Source organism: Lucilia cuprina, chromosome 4 (genome assembly GCF_022045245.1).
Source record: "Lucilia cuprina isolate Lc7/37 chromosome 4, ASM2204524v1, whole genome shotgun sequence".
NCBI lineage: Eukaryota > Metazoa > Arthropoda > Insecta > Diptera > Calliphoridae > Lucilia > Lucilia cuprina.
The window spans coordinates 90,087,478-90,115,341 of NC_060952.1; the positions used below are offsets into that span (position 1 = coordinate 90,087,478).

At 31.0% G+C, this 27,864-nt stretch overlaps 1 protein-coding gene across 1 annotated transcript in view; it reads left to right on the top strand.

The window, feature by feature from the left end:
- LOC111685300 (alpha-mannosidase 2) overlaps window positions 1–27,864 on the top strand; it is an 82,253-nt gene that overhangs the window by 23,516 nt on the left and 30,873 nt on the right. Inside the window, exon 2 of the mRNA XM_046948678.1 lies at window positions 8,410–8,445. The gene's annotated coding sequence lies outside the window, so the exon portion shown is untranslated. The remainder of the gene's footprint in view (window positions 1–8,409; window positions 8,446–27,864) is intronic.

The following is a 27,864-nucleotide window of genomic DNA, read 5'->3' on the forward strand; positions in this document are numbered from 1 at the left end:
GTGGTGAGCTGTTGTTTAGTTTTACTCACCCAGTGGATGAAACACATAGAACATAGGTCCTGGCAGACTATTTTCCCCAATATTACAATAACACTAAGCCGATTAAGGTTCAATTAATGTCAGGGTTAGATTGAGCTTACTCATGACACCTGTCCTTCCCCAACGGGGAAACTATGGCAAGAAATTAGATAGCTCAAGTACGTATAATGGACCGGATCCATATACGTAAATTGCAACCTGTGTGTAAGATACACAAAGGGGCAGTGGTTTGTTGTTAAGTTTTACTCACCCAGTGTATGAAACACGTAAAAAACTTCGACTTATGTCCTGGCAGACTATTTTTCCAAACACCAAGCCGATTAAGTTTCAATTAGGATAAGATGCCCCGGATAAGTTTAATTTTGCGATTGTATTCTGATTAAATATAATTTTAAGGATGATAGAAATCTAAAGGAAAAAATTGTATGGCACTAAATATACTCAATTATGTTTTCATTCCTTGGACTCACATTTACTGAAGAACCCTTTTGTAGCAAATTACGTAGGTATGCTTTTATCATCTACATGTAAATGAAAGTAAAGTTAAAGCAATAATTATAGTCAATTATTAGTAAAAAATTCTTATAATTACAATGTTTCATTGCTAAAAACCCTATAATTATAAAGATTAACTAGAAAAATTCAGGAAAACGTTCATAATTTATATGATGGCATTTCAAGAGGGGAGAGAAAGAGAGAGAGAGAGAGAGAGAGAGAGACAGTGTGAAAAATAAATTCATTTTTATGTTATTTTAATTCGTAACCACACCACCTTTTTCAGACCGACTTACACATAATTGTTTATGGTTCAATCAACCTTAAATAAATCTTTATTGATCGGTAAACTTTAAACGAATTTTTGAAAATAATTCCAGATTAATGTTTTTTAAGATACCAAAAAAAAAAAACAATGAAAAGTTTATATCAAAATCAAGTTCTTATGTACATTACAATAAAAACATCATGCCTCAAAGCTTCTTATAAAAATATTTATAAAGCAAAAAATGTATTCAATTTTTTCGCCTGTGTCATACATATCATGTATGCGTACGTCTGCCAAAATTATTCTATATTTAGAACAAGATTCTACTTACAGGGATTATTCGTATGGTATAACAAGGACATATCAAAATAAATGACAATAAAAACAGTGATTGACATGTGATTACAATCATATTTTTCGTTTACAGACAAGGGGACAAGGATAAAATTGATCGATTGAATTGAAGCAGATATTGAAGGATATGTAATTATTAATGAACATACTGTTCCAAAACCCTTAGAGTACACGAACGAGTAATAATAATAAACAAGTTGAGAAAGCGATAAAGGCACTAAGCATTATATCAAGGCACCAAGACCTTATGAACAAGGACGATTTGTTTTATGAAAGGCGCAGCGCCCCATTCAGATAATGGCTTAAAACGCTTAGGGGGTTTGCTTGATCATTTCCCCCTGATACTAGGTCGTTAACTCTCTCACGTATGCGGGACTCCGGTGTCTCAAGATTTTTATACCCTACACCATTATAGTGGGAAGGGTATTATACGTTTGTGCTGATGTTTGTAACATACAAAAATATTGGTCCAATACCCACCTTAAAGTCGATCGATTCAAAATAATTTTTTGAGTCGATTAAGACATGTTCGTCCGTCTGTCCGGCTGTCCATGTAAACCTTGTGCGCAAGGTACAGGCCGCAATTTTCAAGGTAATTTGATGAAATTTGGACCAAGCATGTTTTTTGGCACAGGAACGAAGACTATTGAAAATAGTTGAAATCGGTCCATTATTTCACCTAGTCCCCATACAAACGTACCTCCCGATTTTAATTTTTTATACCATAATTACGTCAAATGTTATATTATCTCTCTAAAAATTGGCACAAATAAGTTTTACATAAGTATAAATGACATTGCAGATTTTCGTAAGGATCGGCCCTTATTTGACCCTAGCCCCCATACAAACCCCCCTTCAAAAAATGTCTTAAACGTCTAAAATTGACTTGTAACCATTTGTATCGCAATGAAACTCAACAAAACTAACTGTTATTTAAAAATATATCATTTTCCCAAATTTACCGAGGATCGGCCCATATTTGACTTATATAAAGCCTCATTTAGAAATTTTAGTTTTTTATCAATAAATTGCTTAAATATTTTGAAATAATATTCAACATGAAAGTTTCTTTATAAAAAGTAAAAATTTTAAAAATATACTCATGGTGTAGGGTATTATATGGTCGGCCATGCCCGACTATACTTTCCTACATGTTTTTTTTTTAATTTTTCTCAATTTAGAGCGTTATTTTTAGTTTACAGCTTCAGTAAAGGATCATTTCCAAAGAAAGTTACAAAGTATAATATCCTGCGATATCCTTTGAAAACACTTTTTTCCATTTTTAATCAAAAGTGATCTATAGACGTCAAAATAAAGTGTGTGGTGAAGTCATATTTATAAAAAGTCCAGCGGTTTAAATTTGTGCGTAAAAGGGTTAAGCTGGAATATTGTCATTAAAGCAGTTCGAGGCTCAGTATTTAAAAAAAATGAAAAAATCTTTGAACACAAGGTCGATATTGTTTTTACGATCCACTACATTTGCAAGAAATTATTATAAAAAAAAACCAAATAAAACTTATTTAAAAGCTGCGTCATAATTTGTTTCCACTATATCTTTCCATACTGTTCATCATATGTATATCTCTTAACCCATCATCACATGCTATCATCATTTAATCATTAATATTATATCTTTCCTCTATATCGGGAATAACGACGTTGTTGTAAATATTATTATCATCAACGTCATCATCATCATCATCATCATCGGCAACATCTCACATAAAATAAGTTCAATGTAACATTGCATTATCCAACCGCAACAGCATTGAAATGACCATCAAATCTCTGCACATCATGTTATACTGCCCTGTAGATGAGCAAGTATACGTTGTCTCTATACTCCATTCTAGCAGCAACGTCAACTTATGTTTTATTTTATTTAGATTATATTCTCCTTAAAGGGAGAGAGGGCTGACTACCTTTACATTTTGAAAACCCTTCCAAAATACAACGGCAATTGGAATAGTGACGATAACAAGCGCAACAAAACAATTTACAGAATGAACACGAATTGAGAAAAACAAAAGACAAAAATGAAATGTTTTGTAAAAATTTAAACGGTGTTTTGCTTTTGTTGTTGTGCTTTTTTTTTTGTTTTGCCTGTTAAAGACATTCTTCCAACAAACAACTGTAAGAAGAGTTAAGAAAAACAAAAAGCGCAGCAATTGAATCATTTTCTATATCAATCCCTCAGTTTAGATTTTCTTGTACGAGTGTAATTCTCTGCTGGTTGTTGTAAGGAGTGAGATCGAAAAATTCTTAACATACATATATGTTTATAAAAAAGAAACCACTAAACTTACAGCTTTATTTTTTTTTTATTTGATTCAAATTATTATAACAATTTACAAAAAAAAATATTTTTATAGTTTTAATCACTAGTGATGAAATTTTGAACCATTTTCGGAAACCCTTCCATTAACGTTTTTATAGTGCTTTCTGTCACTTTGCTCGAACATGTAGTCCATCTCCGTTTAAAATCTATCACACTTTTGGACACCTTTTTTGTACTCTTCAATTCTCTTTTAACAAGAGCCCAATATCTCTCCACTGGCCTTAGCTCCGGGCAGTTTGGAGGATTTGCCTCTCTTGGTACAAATACCACATTATTGTTTCTTGTACCACTCAAGGGCTTGTTTACCATAGTGACAGGATCCAAGTCAGCCAAAAATAAGTGGACACATTATAAGTCTTATGAATGAAGCACCTTTTTTGTAAACATTACTTGATGTAAATTTCGGTATTTATAGAGCCCGTTGTAACAAATGATTGCTTCTTTTGCCGCAACTGCATATTGCTTGCCATACCAAAACTTTCTGGAAATTTTGTCTGCTTTTGGGTCCTAAACTTTTCTTCAACATCCCTCGAGCATCAGCAACATAAAACTTTTGACCTGGAAGTTGCGAAAAATCTGCCAGAACATACGTTTCGTCATCCATTATGCAGCAAGAATATTTTTTTATAAAACTTGACTTCAATTTCCGTGCTCTGTTTTTGGCCTCTAAATTTTTAGCAGCGTTCCTGTCAGGAACTTTTTGAGCCCTGTATGTTTTAAACCTGCATTAGCTTTAACTTTTCGTACCAAATAGTCCGAGCACTGAGCTAACCGAGCTGCTTTCCTACCGATGTGTTGGAGCTCTTTTGAAATGCGTCTATTTTTTGGCTTTAAAACACCATGTGGACCATTCCTTCTACCTGAACCAGGTTTTCTATCAACTGACAAGTTCTCCCGGTACTGTTTAATAACATTGGAAACAGTTTGAAGGCAGACCTTTGTATGCTTGGCCAACTTTTTGTAAGACCAAGTTGGGTTTAGTTGAAAATATTTAATAATTTCAGTACGCACTTTTTTCTGGTCACTCATTTTAATCAGATTAACAAAAAAATTAATGTAATTGACATTACACATAATAACTGACATGTTTTTTAAAGGTAACTTGATCAAAAAAAAAATCAAATAATACTTTGGTTGAAAAATGTAATGAAAAACGTGTGTTAAGAATTTTTCGATCTCACTCCTTACTTGCGGACTGTGTATCTCTTTTAGTCTGTGGAACAATAACATCGTTTTTAAGTCGTTTTTGTGCTTGTTAAGTTGTGCAAATTCATTGCTGCAACTTTTTTTTTTTCATTTTTTATTTTTATCTAAAGATTTGTTTTGTTGTACCCTTCACTCGAAGATTTGGAATACATTGAGTTTGACAGTGTTTTGGCAACAAACTTGAGGAAACGATTGTCAACGTTGGTGCAGTTTTTCAACGATTAAGGACATTTCCTAAGGGTGCTGTTGAGCTTAAAAAACCTGCAAGATTTTTAAATAAAAGCGATTTTTTATATCTCAGAACTTTGTTTAAAGGAATTTATTTAGTTAAAAAGAATTATACTATAAACTGGACTATAGACTATAACCTGGACTATAGACTATAAACTAGACTACAGCCTAGACTAGACTATAGTCAAGACTATAGACTATACTATAGACTAGACTATAGACTAGACTATAGACTAGACTATAGACTAGACTATAGACTAGACTATAGACTAGACTATAGACTAGACTATAGACTAGACTATAGACTAGACTATAGACTAGACTATAGACTAGACTATAGACTAGACTATAGACTAGACTATAGACTAGACTATAGACTAGACTATAGACTAGACTATAGACTAGACTATAGACTAGACTATAGACTAGACTATAGACTAGACTATAGACTAGACTATAGACTAGACTATAGACTAGACTATAGACTAGACTATAGACTAGACTATAGACTAGACTATAGACTAGACTATAGACTAGACTATAGACTAGACTATAGACTAGACTATAGACTAGACTATAGACTAGACTATAGACTAACTATAGACTAGACTATAGACTAGACTATAGACTAGACTATAGACTAGACTATAGACTAGACTATAGACTAGACTATAGACTAGACTATAGACTAGACTATAGACTAGACTATAGACTAGACTATAGACTAGACTATAGACTAGACTATAGACTAGACTATAGACTAGACTATAGACTAGACTATAGACTAGACTATAGACTAGACTATAGACTAGACTATAGACTAGACTATAGACTAGACTATAGACTAGACTATAGACTAGACTATAGACTAGACTATAGACTAGACTATAGACTAGACTATAGACTAGACTATAGACTAGACTATAGACTAGACTATAGACTAGACTATAGACTAGACTATAGACTAGACTATAGACTAGACTATAGACTAGACTAAAGACTAGACTAAGACTAGACTATAGACTAGACTATAGACTAGACTATAGACTAGACTATAGACTAGACTATAGACTAGACTATAGACTAGACTATAGACTAGACTATAGACTAGACTATAGACTAGACTATAGACTAGACTATAGACTAGACTATAGACTAGACTATAGACTAGACTATAGACTAGACTATAGACTAACTATAGACTAGACTATAGACTAGACTATAGACTAGACTATAGACTAGACTATAGACTAACTATAGACTACTATAGACTAGACTATAGACTAGACTATAGACTAGACTATAGACTAGACTATAGACTAGACTATAGACTAGACTAGACTAGACTATAGACTAGACTATAGACTAGACTATAGACTAGACTATAGACTAGACTATAGACTAGACTATAGACTAGACTATAGACTAGACTATAGACTAGACTATAGACTAGACTATAGACTAGACTATAGACTAGACTATAGACTAGACTATAGACTAGACTATAGACTAGACTATAGACTAGACTATAGACTAGACTATAGACTAGACTATAGACTAGACTATAGACTAGACTATAGACTAGACTATAGACTAGACTATAGACTAGACTATAGACTAGACTATAGACTAGACTATAGACTAGACTATAGACTAGACTATAGACTAGACTATAGACTAGACTATAGACTAGACTATAGACTAGACTATAGACTAGACTATAGACTAGACTATAGACTAGACTATAGACTAGACTATAGACTAACTAGACTATGACTTGACTATGACTTGACTATGACTAGACTATGACTAGACTATGACTAGACTATGACTAGACTATGACTAGACTATGACTAGACTATGACTAGACTATGACTAGACTATGACTAGACTATGACTAGACTATGACTAGACTATGACTAGACTATGACTAGACTATGACTAGACTATGACTAGACTATGACTAGACTATGACTAGACTATGACTAGACTATGACTAGACTATGACTAGACTATGACTAGACTATGACTAGACTATGACTAGACTATGACTAGACTATGACTAGACTATGACTAGACTATGACTAGACTATGACTAGACTATGACTAGACTATGACTAGACTATGACTAGACTATGACTAGACTATGACTAGACTATGACTAGACTATGACTAGACTATGACTAGACTATGACTAGACTATGACTAGACTATGACTAGACTATGACTAGACTATGACTAGACTATGACTAGACTATGACTAGACTATGACTAGACTATGACTAGGCTATGACTAGACTATGACTAGACTATGACTAGACTTAGAATAGACTAGACTAGGCTATAGATTAGGCTATCGATTTTATAATATTGTCCATAATATATGTAAGATTTTAGTCCATATTGTAGGCTACACTATATATAAAATTTTATACTTGTCTACACTCTACAGTCCTTAATACTCCTTTCAAATAGGTTGTCATCCTAGGGAATACAAATAACACCTAGCATTACTTTTTGTATGTGTATACATGTATATTTACGTATATTTCACAACTGCAATATTACTTCACTTATTTATTTGAGTGTAATTACTAATTTATATCTTTTTCACCCTTTAGGGAGACAAGGCCAAAGAACAATGATGCTCATATTTTTTCATTCCTCATAGGTACATTAAACCCGCAGGGAAACTTATATTCTACTTTTTTTACCCTAATGAAAAATAGACATCACTTTTACTTATTTGTTTTTTGCTATAGCTATTGTATCGTTTCCACAGTATGTACATTTTTTTATAGAAAAAATACTTCCCATTATATATATGTGTATGTATTTCTTTCTATTCTACATCCATCTATTTATGTTCTTTTTCTTGATAGCTGTTATTTTTCTAAAGTTTTTCTTCGCATGTTTAATGCTGTTTTTTTTCTTTTTGCTGCTCGCTCGAATACGTAAATTGTTAAAGAAACACTTTAAATTGCATGGAGTATTTTTACCAAAATTCTTTTTATTTAAACTTCATTTATTTTACTTCTGGCTAATGCTGCTGTATGTTCTTTTATTTTTGTTCGATTTTCGTTTTGCAAACAATAAATGATAAAATAGCAAAACCACTATGTTAAAATTCTACTAGATATTGACAAATTTGTTTTTATGGTAAGTGGTCTTTTGTTCCAATTGTAGAGAAGTGAAAGATTACAAGACCCTATTTAAAAAAAAGGAAACATGACGTAAGACTTACTTTATTTTAAAATTCAATTTTATTTTGCGGTTTTCACTTCATTTCTTCGAAGAATGTTTGTAGTGTTTTTATTATTTTTATCGAATAGTTTTAAAGTATTTTTAAACTAGTTTAAGTAGGTAAATAAATAAAGAACATGAAAGGATATGTTGGGAGACGATGATTGAAATCTTTGGTGTGTGAATTGTAAATTACAATATTTAATTATTTTTAATTTTTTTCTTTTATTTTCAGACCTTAAAACCAACTCTTCAAAGAACTTAATCTTCGGTGAGTTTAAGTATTATTTTAAATTAATATATCACTTTATTTTCATCAAATATTTGATAGATGTGAACGTACTTTTGTAATTCAACTAAACCCCATTTTATTCTTAACGGATTTAAGTTTCAATTTTTATTTCAATTTTAAAAATGTTTCAGCATTAAAAAGGATTCGAGCCTGAATAACTTATACATACCATTAATCTAAGTCCCCTAAGTCAAAAGTGACAACATTTAGACAATGGATGTGTATAAAATTAACATCCAGTTATCATTTTGACAACTCATCGTTGTCATTGCAACTACGCATTGTTTTAATTTCGATTACGCTTTATGTCATTTCGGCAAAACATCGTTGTGATTTTGACATCATATAGTTTTCATTTCAAGAACGTTTTGTATGACAGCATAGCATTGTCACTTTGATATTATATCGTTATCACTCCGAATATTATAAAAAAATTTAAACGAATTTCGTAGTTAGCCGCCGACAGTCGTGAATCGAATCTGCGTTTATGATTTAACAACGTCATTTACCATTAAAACGATGGGGGGGGAGGTATTTTGTTTTTGTCATTCCGTTTGTGACACATTGAAATATTCATCTAAGAGACATAAAAGTAAATATATTCTAGGTCCTTATTAAATTCTAAGACGATCTAGCCATTTCAGATGATGCAGTTTGTTTGGTATTGAAAATGGGTAATATCGTTCCTCGATTTCGATCTAGCCATGTCCGTCCATCAGTCTGTTGAAAGAACGATAGAGTCCAAATGAAAGTAGCTTGTAAGCTGAAATTTTGCACAAATACTTTTAGTTGTACAAATACTTACTTTAGTTTGTTTGCTATTCAAAATGGGTTATATCAGTCCACGATTTCGCCTAGCCCCCATATAAGGCTCCCCTCAGAAAATTACTTTATCGCTCATAAAAGATGCATCTATAGCGGTGGAATTCGGCACAAACAATGGTTAAGGAGCGCACAATAGGTCCGACAGAGGCTTAGGTGTATTTTTTCAGATTTGATATACGTATGTATATACGTCCTCCTTTCAAACTACGATTTTCATGTTATATGTTTGTATGGAAACTTACGATTGATATTATATGTAGGGTATAAGGGGGATCATTCGCCATTGGGGTACATCTGTCAATACCAAATCACCTAAAAACCGAGTAATTGATTTTATTACATTATCAAATTTTGTTTTATTTTATCTATCTATCATCCCTGAAAGTTTGCAAGTTTAACTTTACATAAGATGGGAGGTAGACGTGATTGTTTTTTCAAAGGGCTGTGAAAATATTACACTGTGAACATTTTGTGGTAACTTTTTTAGTTTTTCTGATAGAATATCAAAAATAGTGAAATTTTTTTGTTAAGATATGTAAAATAAGTAATAAATCTCTGATTTATTATAATTTTTTTGATGAAATAAGTAAAGAATAAAACAGCAAAATATGTTTTAATTTTTATATTTTTCTGTTTTATTTTACTAATGACAAATCAGCAACATCATCTTGACCCATTTACCCCATGGGTGGGACGGGAAAATTAATAAAAATATGTACATTAAGTTGACATGGAAAAAATTTAAATGTGTAAAACTAAAGCTAACATATCTAAGTATCTAAATCAAGAAAAAAATTGTAGTTTTAATTTGAGAACGACCCAAAAAAAGTGGCTATGGTCCCCCTTTTTACGTACAATAGTTATGAATAATAAATTATAACACACTTGTGTGTATAAAAATGTACACAATCATTGTGAAGTCCAGAATTTGTTGTACGTCTCCTTGTGATAGTTTAGTGTCAGTTTCTTACATAGAAAAAAATGACAAAATATTTGGCAAAATTTTATTAAAAAAGTAAATTCCGTTGTCCAAATTTGATAAAGTTCTGCGATCTTAGACACAAATGATGACAATATTATGTTCGAAGATATAGTAGGGAGGGTATTATGCGCTTGTGCTGATGTTTGTAAGACCCACAACTTTCTGAGTCGATTTAGCTATGTCCGTCTATCCGTCTGTCTATCTGTGTATCCATGTAAATCTTGTGCGCACGTTACAGGTCGCAATTTTCAAGATAATTTGATGAAATTTGGCACATACCTTTTTTTGGTCCAATTGCGAACGCAATTCAATCATCTTTTGAAAATGGTTAAAATAGGTAAATTATTTCACCTAGCCCCCATACAGCCGTGCCCCCGAAAAGGTCCTTTGGTCTTATAATTACATTAAATGTTTTATTATGTCAATAAAAATCGGCAAAACTTAGTTTTATAGAACTTTTAATGACACTACCGATTTTTGTAATAATCAGGCCTTATTTGACCCTATATCATACTACCCTTATTTCCCTATGAGTCCTCTTATAAAAAATCTCTTTTTTTGTCAACAACAAGTAAAAATATTCCGGAGTAAAGTTAAAAAAATAAATTAAATACTTTATTTTTTTAAGATAATCCACATTTTAAAAAAACTGATTAATGTAGGGTGTCATATGGTCGGTCATACTTGACTATACATTCATACTTGTTTGTGTAAGAGGTATTTTTCCATTTCGAACGTAAAAAGAATTCGGAGTATGTAAAGTATGTAAATTTTAAGAATTTTTTATGTTTCATTGATCGTTTGTTCCAATTGTGCGTATAGCAATAAGCTCTCGGTTTTTTTCACCCAAAATGTATGTATCTGTATGCCGATTATATCATTTATTATTTGCTGGACTTTAGCAATATTTTAAAACATATTTGTACGACTTAACACCCTTTTCTTCGTTTAATATTATTGTTTATGACCAGTATTTTCTTATCATATTTAAAGTAAATTATGGCAAATAACCAACGAACGAAGGTCCGACCCAACCAACTAACAGTGTGTAGCTAATATTTAAACCTACAGCTGCAACATCACTTACATTCTCATGCATAAATACATACAAAATACATGTAATACTTTAAAACGTTTTATCCTTGAGTTGAAAAAATATATATATTTTTTTTTTTGAATTATGTTTTACTTTCATTAGATTTATATCTTAAATTATTTGTTGTATGTTGTTCAAAAATGTGCTAAACTATAAATAAAAAGAAGAAGCCTCCATTAAGACAGTATATATATGTATGTGTGTATTTGTACATAATCATGGTGTTCTATATATTATATTTTGAAGGTGTGTTTAATTTTGATTTGGGGCCAACCAAATATTGTTTGAGAGTAAAATAATTTCTTACACGTTGTAGTAGTAAAATAGCCTGCTAAATAAGCTCTGCTGCTACCTTTTGATTATCTTTTTCATATTGTATTGATGTAAAAATTTGCTATAATTTATGATTGCGTTACTGAGCTTCTTTTGTTGTCGAGTATAGTAAAAAATTTTTAATGGACAAAATTATAATATGAAAATTAATGATTTTTTGTTTACTTCCTTGACTTTATAAGAGTTCGTATACAAACATATATACATATTTGATTATATTATTTGTTAAGCATTTTTAATTTATTAGCAATTTATTTTAAGTTTTAAGCGAAATTTCACAGCCCGTCATGTTGTCTTGCAGACATTGTCGGTTATATGAGTTTCGCAGAGTAAAAGTTAAGACCTTCTGACATTTACAAGCTCCAATATTTTTGGCTGTAAATGATCGTTAAGCTTAAAACATATACGTACTTGTATAAAATCAAAATTTTTCGGAAAATTTTAGTTAGCAGGGATATTTTTTTAATATTAATCTTAAGTTAGGTTACCACAGGTTGCTTTACTTTGGTCCATGTTGAACCCTTTGTAAAAATACCAGTAAGAAGATCAAAAAGAGAGATATAGAGAAGAGTAGAACCAGATACAGTAACAAAAAGAGAGAGGATGTGAGGAAGATTGCTGAGAAAGAAAAAAACCTAGGCAGCTGTTATGGATACATAATGACAGATTTTCTGACAGATTTATGAACTCCAGAAGATGTTCTTAAAATATGTGACAATTGAGGATAAAGTAATAATAGTCTTTATCCTCATTTTGACAACTCCTACAGAAATCGTTGAACTGGAAACCAATGCGTCTAACATGATTACCAAATTAACAGTGGCTAGTTATAATCAATATCAGCCTACTTTGTTGCGGTCTTTGGAGACCAAGAAGATATTTGGACCCGTGTGGATCTATTTGTGGCTACAGCGCTCTAGATGTTGAGCACGTGTTTTCACGTTCACCTATAACACTGACATTTACAAGCTCCAATATTTTTGGCTGTAAATGATCGTAAAGCATAAAACATATACGTACTTGTATAAAATCAAAAATTTTCGTAAAATTTTAGATAGCAAGGATATTTTTTTAATATTAATCTTAAGTTAGGTTACCACAGGTTGCTTTACTTGGCTCCATGTTGAACCCTTTGTAAAAATACCAGTAAGAAGATCAAAAAGAGAGATAGATAAGAGTAGAAACAGATACAGTAACAAAAAGAGAGAGGATGTGAGGAAGATTGCTGAGAAAGAAAAAAACTAGGCAGCTGCTATAGATACATAGTGACAGATTTTCTGACAGATTTATGAACTCCAGAAGATGTTCTTAAAATATGTGACAATTGAGGATAAAGTAATAGTCTTTATCCTCATTTTGACAACTCCTACAGAAATCGTTGAACTGGAGACCAATACGTCTAACATTGTTACCAAATTAACAGTGGCTAGTGATAATCGATATCAGCCTACTTTGTTGCGGTCTTAAGAGACCAAGACCAATATTTGGACTTGTATGGATCCATTTGTGGCCACAGCGCTCTAGATGTGGAGTACGTGTTTTCACATTCACCAATAACACTAGACAACACTACCTGATGAGTTCAAAAATTGTTATGAAAATATCCCATTAGTTCTAGTTCTAGAAATTCTCCATCTCATCTTGGGTTAGAGATATCATGTCCTGAAGTTCGAAAAAACGGAATTTGTCCTGAAGTTGGAAAAAACAAAGTTTGACGAGCACCACAAAATAATAGTTGAGTTTGAAACATTAACTTCTTATTTGTTAGACAATTAGCTACAAATCCTATTCAACAAAATTAAATAATGTTATTGCTAAAAAGTATACATTACCAAGTAACGCATGAAGTAACTACATTGCACGTGATCAATGTTCACAAATATTTAGCTGCGAAGTCTTTAAACCTACAACTTTATAAAGATTAGCTTAATACCGAGATATTTACAAAACCAATAATTAACACTTGTATCAAGGATAGATGAAAATATAGGTTAAAAAAGCTTTAGTTTTAAGCTTTTGGTTCTAAACTCAAGAAAAAAAAACTTGTTTAAATTTTATTCATCAAGCTGTTAAAATAAACTTTTTCTCTAAATATTAATTAAATGTAAGTCTTACAAGAGTTTAACCTTTGATCATGGAAAATTTTCATAAATAATTTTAATAGGTTATTCAAGACCAGAATATCAATTAAGCCGCAAATATTGTCCTAACGGAATACGTGATATCAATCAATACTGATTGCAGAATGACAGACAAGGTCACGGGCTCGGGAATCTTCTACTGTCTCTTAAACTAGCTGATACCTTCACGGTCCTTCAGGCAGAGTTATATGCCACACAGTCGCGGGCGAAATCCGATGTTATATAGTTAACTCCAATGTTATATAGTTAAAATGTCTTCTCAACTGTATTCAATCATTGGCACAAATGATACAACATCTCGTTGAGTTGATAAGAGTTCCAGGACATAAGGACATCCGAGGGAATGAAATATCTGGTTAATAAGCAACCAAGGATCGTTCCTAGACTTAATCCTAGCGCACAGAGATATTTACACTTCTCTGGCGACCAAATCAAAATTGATAGATGACTGGGCTTTAAGGGAGACGGAAGTCAGGTGGTCAGATATCAAAACTTGCAGAATATTGAGACTGCTCTAAGCTACTCTGACAACGGATAGAACTATGACTCTCTTGTCTCTAAGTTAGAACTCGATTAGCCTTCTAACTGGGCACTGTATGATAGGACATCTGTCGGAACGTATGGGTTATCCAACTTATAGATATTGTAGAAGCTGTTACGGCGAAAAGCAAGTGAAAGCGGTATAACGGTTCTATGTCACTGCCAAGCCCTACAAGATCATAGATTACTCTATCTTTGTAGAGCTATTTTCCATAATCTGGGCTTTAGATATTCGTCACTAGAAAACATGATCAGTTTTATTAAGAATTCTTGTTTTCTCGAAGACCGCAAGAACTAAATAATCAAGGAAATGAGGGAGGGAAACCATTTTCTAAACATAAGGGAAGGATAATTTTAAGGTTATCACAATAGGGCAAAATGCCCCCGAGTGTCCTCGCTAACTAGCGAGCAACCCACGTAACTATTTTTTAATTTTAACTTAGTACAATGATAATTAAAACTAAAACATTTTCGCTTTAAAGCTTTTTTTTCATTTTGAGCTTTCACACCAATACAAAACTTTCACAAAAGCTTTCACAGCATTTCATTATTAAAATTCAATTTCACAATTGCAGTTCTTTCATTGTCCTCTTTTTGATCTACAATATTTATTTTAGAAACTATAAAAAAAATGAAACTAAAAACAAAACAATTGTTCAAACCTCCTTCCTAACACAGCAACGAATGCAGATGGTTTTTCGTCCGTTTGCCAAAATGTCATTAGTAAAGGGCGTTTTTTGAAGCTAAAAAACATGAACTAAAAAAAAAAAAAAAATAAAGAAAATAACGACGACTGATTGACTGTGTTATGCACAACTCAAATAAAAAGTTTTAGTTTTAGGTTTTTTTCCACAACATTTTTTTTTCTGAGTCTTACAATGAAAAATAACTAATTTGCAATTCCAAATGCGTGATGAGGCAAACATTTTCATTCTGTTAAAAATAGAGTTTTGTTTAGCTTTATATCTATCTAACTGAATTCTAATGTAAGAGATTTAATTCAAAAAGGATTTTTGTTTTTTTTTTTTTTATTTTTTTATAATAGTATAAGGTTATTGAACTGTAATTGTTATATAGCAAGAAAATTTAACTAGAAACAACTTTTACAAAATATATGAAATTTTCAGTGTATTCAACACCCTGTATTATACAATTTTACTCCTTTTTGGCGTATACTTTTCCAGCTGTTAGTTAATATTTATTTTCATTAATAATGTTTTCTTTTTTATCCTTTTTTCATATTACTATTTTGTTTTTTCTTTATTGTTATTTCTTATTTTTTTTTTGGTTATCGCTCAGCTGCTACTAGTCTTTGTTGTTGACGTTTTTACAAAAACATAAAAAAACTTGAAATGATGATGACAATTCTAATGGGTTGCAAAAAGTAGTATGAATGTATCTATATACTAAATAAAGATATATTTATTTTGTCCTTTTATGCCACCCTTTCACATTAATTTTGGTTGATATGATATAATAAAAACAAGTAGGAAAGTATAGTCGGGCTTGGCCGACCTACACCATGAGTATATTTTTAAAATTTTTACTTTTTATAAAATTTTTATTTTTTGTAAAGAAACTTTTATGTTAATATTACCAAAATTCCAAAATATTGAAGTAATTTATTTATAAAAAAAACTAAAATTTCTAAATGAGGCTTTATATATATATGGGCCGATCCTCGGTAAATTTGGGAAAAGGATATATTTATAAATAACAGTTAGTTTTGTTGAGTTTCATTGCGATACAAATGGTTACAAGTCAATTTTAGACGTTTAATACATTTTTTGAAGGGGGTTTGTATGGGGGCTAGGGTCAAATAAGGGCCGATCCTTACGAAAATCTGCAGTGTCATTTATACTTATATAAAACTTATTTGTGCCAATTTTTAGAGAGATAGGAGAATAATTGACGTAATTATGACATACGGTTGTATGGTTTTCAATAGGCTTCGTCCCTGTGCCAAAAAATATGCTTGGTCCAAATTTCATCAAATTATCTTGAAAATTACGGCATGTACCTTGCGCACAAGGTTTACATGGACAGCCAGCCATCTAGCTGGACGGACGGACATGTCTTAATCGACTCAAAAAATGATTCTGAATCGATCGGTATACTTTAAAGTGGGTATTGGACAAATATTTTTGTATGTTACAAACATCAGCACAAACGTATAATACCCTCCCCACTATAGTGGTGTAGGGTATAAAAATGTGTTGACGAAATGTTGAGTAGAGTATGAAGTGGAAAATTTTTACTCACTTCATACATAAATTTGTTAGAATTAGGAAAAAGTTAAACTTTCAATTAAAACTAGCTTTGGCAACTTTTGAAAGGACTTGGGAATTTTTGAAGTTAAAATCTTTGAGAGTTGTATTTATAAGTATAATGTTAGTAACGCCCAAAGATATTTGTCCTACATCTATATCTTAAAGTATATCAATCTGCTCAAAATCACTATCTGAATCTGTTCGTCCTCCCTTTGGCTGTCTGTCTGCCCATGTTTATGTAGAACTTGTGTGCATGCTACAGGTCGCAATATAATTTCATGAAATTTAGCACATACACTTTTAGCCCGAGGACGAAGCCTATCAGTCCCTATAAACCATACAACCGTAAAACTCGAATATAGGGTCTTATATGGTTTGACCGACTAAAAATTCTCACTCATTATCAGTAATTATTAGCTTATAAAAATAATTTTTCTTAAGAAATTTTTTAAAAATTTAAAAAGAAATCAGTTTAAAAGATTTTTGTAAAACTGTTTTTTTTTTTATTTTTTAAAAGCTATTTATTATAAATCTTCATACCCGCTTTTTATATGGAAGTTTAAAATTACCTTTTTAGTTTGAAGCTTTTTTTAGTACATGTGTTTTCATTAAAAAGCTTTTCAGTTACAAAAACGTTTCACATAAACTTAAAAAAACGTTAACTTTTTATAAAAAAATGTTTATTAATATTTTGTAAAAAAACCTTTTTTATTAAATTTTTAATAAAAAAAACTTTATATAAACTTTTTATTAACTTTTCATAAAAAATCTTTTTATTAGCTTTTTATACAAAAAAATTCTAGATGTATATATTAAGTGCTTATATTGAGAAAATATTGTTAAAAAACAACTTTTCTAAAGAATGTAAAGAAATCAGTTTAGAAGTCTTTTGTAAAACATTTTTTGAGATTTTTTAAAAGTTTTTTTTTTTATTGCAACACAACTTTTTTGTTTAAAGCTTTACATGCTTTTTTATTAAGGTTTTTGGTATAAGTTTTTTAGTTACAAAACGTTTTACATAAGCTTTTCATATAATAGCTTTCAATTTACTTTTTATAAAACAGCTTTTTATTAAGTTTTTATAAAGAAGTTTTTTAATATTTTTTTACAAAAATTAAGCTTTTAATTAACTTTTTATAAAAAAGGTTTATGTACACTTTTTATAAAATTTCCATAAAAAAGCTCTTTATAAAAAGCTTTTTATTAACTTTTTATAAAAAAGCTTTACATATTCATAATTAGCTTATATTTAACAAATATTATTAAGAAATCTTTTAGGCAGCAGACAAAAAGCTTTTCTATAGAGAAACTCAAGTTCTTACACCCCATCAGTTGACCTCTTAACATGTTTTTCATTTTAATTTTTCTTAGAAATATTTGCTGTATTTACAATTATGTTTTTATCCATTTTAATATTAGGTAAAATACCTATTTTTTTTATCAAATTGTTTTATTATTAATGATATTTTTTTTGTGATGCATAACAGTACGTGTGTTTTGTTTCCAAGCGTGCTGTCAATTTCACTGTTGGATGCTTTATAAAATTTCCACAAAAAAAAATGAAATAAGTTCATTCATATTTAATGCTCTAATAGAGCATTTAAATATAGTTTTCTTTTTTTCTTTATATTTTTTGTACTTTTACTATAATTTTATTTTGTTTTTTTGTTTTTGGAAAAACTTAAATCACACACATTTTTTTAAACTATAATTTATTATTACAAATAAATAAAATTCACTGGGTCACATTACCACTTGATGAATACTAAATAATAGGCTTTGATGTTAAAACAATAGCATACTTAACATATAAAACAAATACAACGTTACAATGTTTTATGTGAAGTGCTCCATTGACATTTTGTGTCTAATCTTGTTTAATCATAGTCATCATAAACTCTTCCTATTAATTATGATTTAAAAGCCTGTCATAACCATTTTTGTGTGTTGACCTCATATAAAAAGAGCTTTTGAAATATGACTACAAATTAAGAATATGTTGTTAAAAAGCTTTTAAATTACTAAAAACTCGTATGCATTGAAAATTTTACATTTTGTCAAGTTATATGAGTGATGTCAGCTATATATTAAATTGGAAAACTATGGTAAATATATTTAAATATTAAGGAAGTTTTCTATATGTAAAAGCTTATTTAAAAAACTGTGTATACGCTTTTTATAAAAATGTTTTTTTTTTGAGCTTTAATAGATTTCTATAAGAGTTTAAGCGAAGCGTTTTAAAGATTTTAAGGCATAAGCTTTTTGTAGTTAAGCTTTAAGTTGAAAAAAGTTATACATTTTTAAAGTCTTTTCATAAATAAGTTTTTTATAAAAAATCTTTATATAACCTATTTTATTGTTAAAATGCTTTATTAAGGCTTTATATAGTTTAGTTTATTGGAAAGCTTTTCAAAAGCCTTTAGTTGAAAGATTTATTTATAAAATTGCTAAACAAAGCGTTTAGCTATAGAAGGCTTTTCCCTAAAAATAAGAAACACTTCGATTAGAAGCATATTGACATAAGAAATATTTTCTGTAGAAAGCTTTATAAAAAGCTGAAGAAAAACTTATTAGTACTTTTTTAAAAGCCTTTTTTAATAGTTAAGCTTTTTATTAAAAAACTTAATATAACTAATTTTATTGAAAATTTTGTAAAAATGCGCTATTAAATGCTTATAATAGGTCTTTATTAGAAAGCTTTACGAAAGTTTTTATCGAAACCTTTATTCCGTAAAAAATTGTTTAAAACACTTCGGTTGAATGCATATAGAGTCTATATTATAGACATATGTCATAAAAGCTTTATATGAAATATTTTTTTAAAAATGCTTTATTAAAGCTTTTTATCGATTTTTTATTGGAAAGCTTTACAAATGCTTTAAGTCGAAACCTTAATTTATAAAAATGTTTAACTATAAAATGCTTTTCCGTAAAAAAAATCTTTAAAACACTTCGCTTAAAAGCTGAAGAAAACTTTTATATTAAAAGTTTTATTAAAAGCAGAAGAAAACTGAGTTTTTTTGAAAATTTTGTAAAAATGCTTTGTTAAAGCTTTATGTAGTTATACCCTACACCACTATAGTGGGGAGGGTATTATACGTTTGTGCTGATGTTTGTAACATACAAAAATATTGGTCCAATACCCACCTTAAAGTATACCGATCGATTCAGAATCATTTTTTGAGTCGATTAAGACATGTCCGTCCGTCCATCCGTCCGTCTGTCCGGCTGGCTGGCTGTCCATGTAAACCTTGTGCGCAAGGTACAGGCCGCAATTTTCAAGATAATTTGATGAAATTTGGACCAAGCATGTTTTTTGGCACAAGGACGAAGCCTATTGAAAATGGTTAAAATCGGTCCATTATTTCACCTAGCCCCCATACCACCGTACCTCCCGATTTGAACTTTTTATGCTATAATTACGTCAAATATTCTGCTATCTCTTTAAAAATTCGCACAAATAAGTTTTATATAAGTATAAATGATACTGCAGATTTTCGTAAGGATCGGCCTATATTTGACCCTAGCCCCCATACAAACCCCATTGTAACCATTTGTATCGCAATGAAACTCAACAAAACTAACTGTTATTTAGAAATATATCCTTTTCCCAAATTTACCGAGGATCGGCCCATATTTGACCTATATAAAGCCTCATTTAGAAATTTTAGTTTTTTATCAATAAATGGCTTAAATATTTTGGAATTATGGTAATATTCAACATAAAAGTTTCTTTACAAAAAATAAAAATTTTATAATTGTAAAAATATACTCATGGTGTAGGGTATCATTTGGTCGGTCATGCCCGACTATACTTTCCTACTTGTTTTTTTTTTTATTGGAAAGCTTTACAAAGATTTAAGTCGAAAAAAGCTGAAGAAAACTTTTATATTAAAAGCTTTATAAAAAGCAGAAGAAAACTGAGTTTTTTTATTGAAAATTTTGTAAAAATGTTTTGTTAAAGCTTTTTGTAGTTTTTTTTTTTGTTATTGGAAAGCTTTACAAAACTTTAAGCCTTTATTTATAAAAATGTTTAACTATAAAACACTTTTAAGTAAAAAAATATTTTAAACACTTCGGTTAAAAGCTAAAGAAAACTTTTATATTAAATTATTTTATTAATATTTTAAAGGTTAAATATTCAGCAGCTTTAAGTTTAATCCAAAAAAAACCTTTACAAATCTGTTGTATTTGTGTAAAGGTATAAAGTTTGCATGTTTTTTTTGCTTTTTATTTGGTTATTGTGCGGTCTGCACGCTATTTATTTTAATATTTCAATTTAGTTCTCTCTCCATGCAACTTAAATAATTTTATATTGTTTTTATGAAATTTTTATTTTCAAATAAACACACAAACAAGCATTTAAAACAACTAATAATTAAATAAATTTATATGTGTATATGAACGTTTTAAATTGTCGCATGAATAGCAATTTTAAACAATAATTATTATTATTTTTTTTTGCAACTTTTTTGTTTTCAAAATTATTTAAAGAAGCTTTATAAATATTAAATAACATAAATAATATTATTTTCATTACGCTTTATATTATTTATTTAAACGTTATACGTTATTTCATTGATAACTAAAAATTAATTACACACTGCAACAATGTATTTAATGAATGTGCATTGTCTAGTGTGTGAATATTTATGCTTGACAGAAAGAGCTTAACAAAAAAAAAAAAATTAATATCTCTTTGTTGTTAAACATTTATTTGATTTATGGAATATTTAATTATTAAAAATATTTTTAAATAACGAGTTAAATGTATGTGGGCTCTGGTTAAAGTTAGGGTATTCCGCTGGTCTACTTAATTGATAATATGCATCTTCATGTGTCATGGATTTAACTATCACGAGATACTTTGGTGTTTGGAAATAATGGTTATCACTACACTGATCAAAAAGTCTGGACACTTTTTAATTTATTTTTTTTGTTTTAATCAAAACCATATTTCAGAAATATATAGAGACAGAGCGTTCTTCATCAATGTCAAACAAATTGCAGTCGGATGGGGTAAGGTCTTGACTCTAAATTAAGAACGCCGGTATAAATTGCATTTTGTACAGCTTCCCCAGTAATGAACTGACCTGATTTACACAGTTTATAGCAGATAGGTCCATTAACTTAAAGCCATGAATGTTTGGTTTGTCTGCCTTCATATATAATATCTTATGCTTTGTGTTAATGGATCCATTTTTCGTTATAAATAATTGTCCGATTCACAATCGATGTCGTATCATTGTAGCGTTATAAGTCATACAATTTTTTGAAACAAAAACAAATCAAAAAATTACAACATACTACGATACAACTGTACAATACCGATTGTAAATTTCACAAATGATTTGGTCAAAAAATATTTTCTTCTACAGAGTTCAAGCTGCAGTTTGGAAAAGCAATGCCTACGAAACTCATATTGACATAAATACAAATATTCTGAATATAGTTACGTGTGAATATTTCGGTTTTTTATTTTCAAAATTATCAACCCCCAGATGCATGATACCTTGATGAAAGACCCCAACTTGGTGTGATTGAAGCGCTGGGAAAAATAAGTGCTACCAGTCTAGTCTGTTAGGACTATAAACTGGTAAAGATTTGACATGGAGTCGAACTAGAATACTATATAATTTAGCTTCCTGTAGTACCAGCAGCCCCCAGGGCAGGGTTTTGGACTTTGTCTTTCAGGGTTATTGGAGAGGTTTCTTCGGCATGCACGTGATAGCTGTGGTTTAAATCTAAAATCGCAGGAAGAGAATGTCAGTTAAAAGACTGATGCACGATGAAGTCTACGATTCGGTATAAATTCGGTACTTTTGCCGAGGCATATAACATTGATGAAAGACCCGGGGAAAAGAGGTGTGTATCTTGATGAAATACCCTATCTTGGTGTTATTGCAACCCCGGGGAAAAGAGGTGCCATCGAAACCTCTATTCTGGTGGGTCTATAAACTAGTGATCTGACTTCACTCCATGACTAGTCTTTGAAATGATTTGACATGGGTATAACCAGAGATCTACATATTCTGGTACTACGGGTGGCCACTTGATCGCAGGACTATGTCCCAGCTGGTCAGTCGGTTTAGGTTCGTTCGGGATCCACGTAGTGGCTGTAGTTTAAACGCAAATTCGCGAGAAGAGTGTGTTGCGGTTAAAAGACTGATGCACGGTAAAGTCTATATTATGGGATAAGTTCGGTAGGCCACCTCATTTAAAGCACTTCGACATTCATCCCATAGAAGAGTGACGGGGTGACTAAACGTTTAAAATCACTTAAGTTTATATTATACAGGATAATGTTGTTCTCAATGCTGGATTGAAGAGTGATTGATAAAAGATAAGTTTTAATCATCTCGGAAGTTAGCAACGGTACAGTAATGGCCAGAGATTAAAAAGCTCGAGTAATTGAGCAAAGTGCTTTATGTATGTACATGGACCGGTAGAACCATGTACAAAAATTGCCAACAACGTGTAAGATACACAATAGGGCGCTAGTGAATCATTAGAGAGGTTCACCCTGTGACTGAAAAAGATCACCGTAAAAGAAGGCCGACAAATCAGGTGTTTACGTAAAGCACTTCGACATCTTGTCAAAATTACTTGTAGAGTCAGGAAAGGAAGATTCTAAATGATGTAAAAATTAAATAAATAGATATATATATATGATTTAAGGTTTTTTTTAACATAAAACACTTTACTTAAGGTATACAAGATTCGGTATAGCCTAATATAAAACTGTTTCATGTTTAATATTTATACCCTACACCACTATAGTGGGGAGGGTATTATACGTTTGTGCTGATGTTTGTAACATACAAAAATATTGGTCCAATACCCACCTTAAAGTATACCGATCGATTTAGAATCATTTTTTGAGTCGATTAAGACATGTCCGTCCGTCCGTCCGTCCGTCTGTCCGGCTGGCTGGCTGGCTGTCCATGTAAACCTTGTGCGCAAGGTACAAGCCGCAATTTTCAAGATAATTTGATGAAATTTGGACCAAGCATGTTTTTTGGCACAAGGACGAAGCCTATTGAAAATGGTTGAAATCGATCCATTATTTCACCTAGCCCCCATACAACCGTACCTCCCGATTTGAACTTTTTATGTTATAATTACGTCAAATATTCTGCTATCTCTCTAAAAATTGGCACAAATAAGTTTTATATAAGTATAAATGATACTGCAGATTTTCGTAAGGATCGGCCTATATTTGACCCTAGCCCCCATACAAACCCCCCTTCAAAAAATGACTTAAACGTCTAAAATTGACTTGTAACCATTTGTATCGCAATGAAACTCAACAAAACTAACTGTTATTTAGAAATATATCCTTTTCCCAAATTTACCGAGGATCGGCCCATATTTGACCTATATAAAGCCTCATTTAGAAATTTTAGTTTTTTATCAATAAATGGCTTAAATATTTTGGAATAATGGTAATATTCAACATAAAAGTTTCTTTACAAAAAATAAAAATTTTATAAAAGTAAAAATTGTAAAAATATACTCATGGTGTAGGGTATCATATGGTCGGCCATGTCCGACCATACTTTCCTACTTGTTTATTATATTATTTTTGCAAATTTTTCAATTTAATTGTGTGGTCTTGTGTATTGATTATTAGTTGTTTAGCTGTCACATAAAGAAAAAAATTAATTGCTAATTTAATAATTAATATAAAATATGATTATTCACGTGTATTTATATTGTATATGAATATGTAGGCAAGCGTGTGTGTGTATATATAGTAAATATCATGGGAATTATGAGCTTTTGTATTAATTATATCGTAATAATAGATTTATAATTTATGAGCTTTTTTGTGTGTTACATTAATTTAATGAAATGTATTATTAAGTTACACAAAAAAGTACTTACTTTAAAGCATTAATTTAATTAAAACTATGGAGTTTTAAAAGTATAAAATGAAAACATATTTAAGTACGTATTTGTTTCATAATAGAGTAAAATTAGTTTTAATTTTTAATTATTTACTAATTATGAAAAATATTTTTAATTTAATTTTGTTTCCTAAAAATTTAAAAAAATAATATTTTATTTGATATTTTTGAATTATTTCATATTTATTTTTTTTATGTCCTTTATGTTTGAAAAAATATTCGCTTTGGTTATAAGGAAACAAAAACTAAATTAAAAAACTTTATTACTTTTGACTAAAGTCAATCTCAATCTTGCAAGAACTTGCACATGCACAATATTTATAAACAAACACTCACACACACTCACACACACAACACAATACCAAAGACTAAATTTTATATGCTAAAAGAAAATATTTTAGAAAAACTTTAACGTAAAAAGATTAAAAGGGTTAGTCAAAAAATACTATTTTATACCTTAAGATATAAAAAATTTTACCAACATTTTCCAATTTCAATTTTCCTTAACTTAACCCTTTTACATTTTCATTTATGTTTTTTTTGTGATTTGTACTTTAAACAACAATTGCTTAAAACACTTTATGTCCTTTATAACAGCAAAGTAGTAGTTTGGTCTAAAAACAGGCGAAAAACAAATACACACAAAACCAACAAGTATGAAATCTCAATTCATATTTTTTTCTTTATTGTTTTTTTTTGCATCTAGGGTATGTAGTAGGTATTTTAATGCAGAAGAAAGAGTTCAATAAATTTTCGATTTGAATTGAAAAGTAAAAACAAGCAAAATTTAATAGTTTTTTCTACAAACTATAAATCAACTAGAAAAACTATGTGACTTCCTCCTTGGGGAGTCAACCGTATGACAAACAAATATATTGAGTAGTTTTTTTTTCCTTTTTGCCTTTTTTACAATTCGAACAGGTACTAAACAGTCTAAGCTATCTAAGTCGAATTCGATATGCCCTAGAGTCTGATTTCTGTAATATAATTTTTTTTCTTATTCTAAGGAGTGAGATCGAAAAATTCTTAACACACGTTTTTTATTACATTTTTCAACCAAAGTATTATTTGATTTCTTTTGATCAAGTTACCTTTGAAAAACATGTCAGTTATTATGTGTAATGTCAATTATATTAATTTTTTGTTAATCTGATTAAAATGAGTGACCAGGAAAAAGTGCGTACTGAAATTGTTAAATATTTTCAACTAAACCCAACTTGGTCTTACAAAAAGTTGGCCAAGCATACAAAGGTCTGCCGTCAAACTGTTTCCAATGTTATTAAACAGTACCGTGAGAACTTGTCAGTTGATAGAAAACCTGGTTCAGGTAGAAGGAATGGTCCACATGATGTTTCTAAAGCCAAAAAAATAGAACGCATTTTCAAAAGAGCTCCCAACATATCCGGTAGGAAAGCAGCTCGGTTAGCTTAGTGCTCGGACTATTTGGTACGAAAAGTTAAAGCTAATGCAGGTTTAAAAACATACAAGGCTCAAAAAGTTCCTCACAGGAACGCTGCTAAAGATTTAGAGGCCAAAGACAGAGCACGGAAATTGAAGTCAAGTTTTATAAAAAAATATTCTTGCTGCATAATGGATGACGAAACGTATGTTCTGGCAGATTTTCCGCAACTTCCAGGTCAAAAGTTTTATGTTGCTGATGCTCGAGGGAATGTTGAAGAAAAGTTTAGGACGCAAAAGCAGACAAAATTTCCCAGAAAGTTCTTGGTATGGCAAGCAATGTGCAGTTGCGGCCAAAGAAGCCAATCATTTGTTACAACGGGCTCTATAAATACCGAAATTTACATCAAGGAATGTTTACAAAAAAGGCTGCTTCCAATTCATAAGACTTCATAATCCTGTCACTATGGTAAACAAGCCCTTGAGTGGTACAAGAGCAATAATGTGGTATTTGTACAAAGAGAGGCAAAACCTCCAAACTGCCCGGAGCTAAGGCCAGTGGAGAGATATTGAGCTCTTGTTAAAAGAGAATTGAAGAGTACAAAAAAGGTGTCCCAAAGTGTGGTAGATTTTAAACGGAGATGGACTACATGTTCGAGCAAAGTGACAGAAAGCACTATAAAAACGTTAATGGAAGGGTTTCCGAAAAGGGTTCAAAATTTCATCACTAGTGATTAAAACTATAAAAATATATTTTTTTTTTTTTTTGTAAATTGTAATAATAATTTGAATGAAATAAAAATAAATAAAACTGTAAGTTTAGTGGTTTCTTTTTTATAAACATATATGTATGTTAAGAATTTTTCGATCTCACTCCTTAAACATAGCCTTAACCCAAAAATTTTATAAACGGAATAACAAAAAAGAAAAAACACAGGAAATTATATTCGGGTAATGCCAACGACGTATGCGCCTGGGGAATGTCGAGTGTTTTAGGTGAACACCTGCCTTGACGGCGTTATTTCACAGAGGTCTTTTTACTGGGTAGACTTGAGAACGGTTTACCACTCGCCCTTGAATCATTTAGTGAAGAACTAAGGTAGCAATTTCTGTACATGCATTATCCGCTTCATATACAAGCACTTCGCTAAAGTGCTCGAGCTATCTAAACTCTTGCCATAGTAGCTCTGCTGCGGAATGACAGGCAGCATTAGGCTCAAGCCTAATGCACACCCGGACAAGAAAAAAGCAATCAATCTTTCGGATATACCGGAAGGTGACCATCTTTAAGATTATATTATTTAAAATACAATCCCCATCATCTAACGACCCATTCCCGTGCATTCCTTAACCTATTTAAACCCGCGCAACCACACTTCTAAGACGGCCTGTTGTTTCGGCAACAGCACCTAGAGACATATTTGGTACTCCGAAATACCCAACGATATGGATTAGGATCTCTTCTTTAAGAAGTAATCTATGTGACAAAGTCAACTGAACCCAATAATTACACCAACAATTAGTCGCGTATCATGAATCAATATATCCTGTTGAGATGACAACAGCACGAAACTTCCCCGAAGCGTAAAAAGGCGTACTAAAGATTTTCCCGTTATGTCACCAATTTTCGCATCAGTTCCTTTCCCATGACCATAAAGATCACCCTACGGTATGACAGGCAACCATTGAACGCTAACCTGACAATTCCCCAGCATATACCGGCGTCCCACTACAAGGGCGGTAAGAATTACCGATCGGGTTCAGGAATCCAGCATATGCTGCTTTGTACACAGACCTGTTCGAAGAGAGAATTATTTGGTGCTATGGTTAGACCCCATGCCAAATCATTCCAAGCCTAGGATACATTTGACATCACCAGTTTATAGCGGCGCCAGATTAGAGG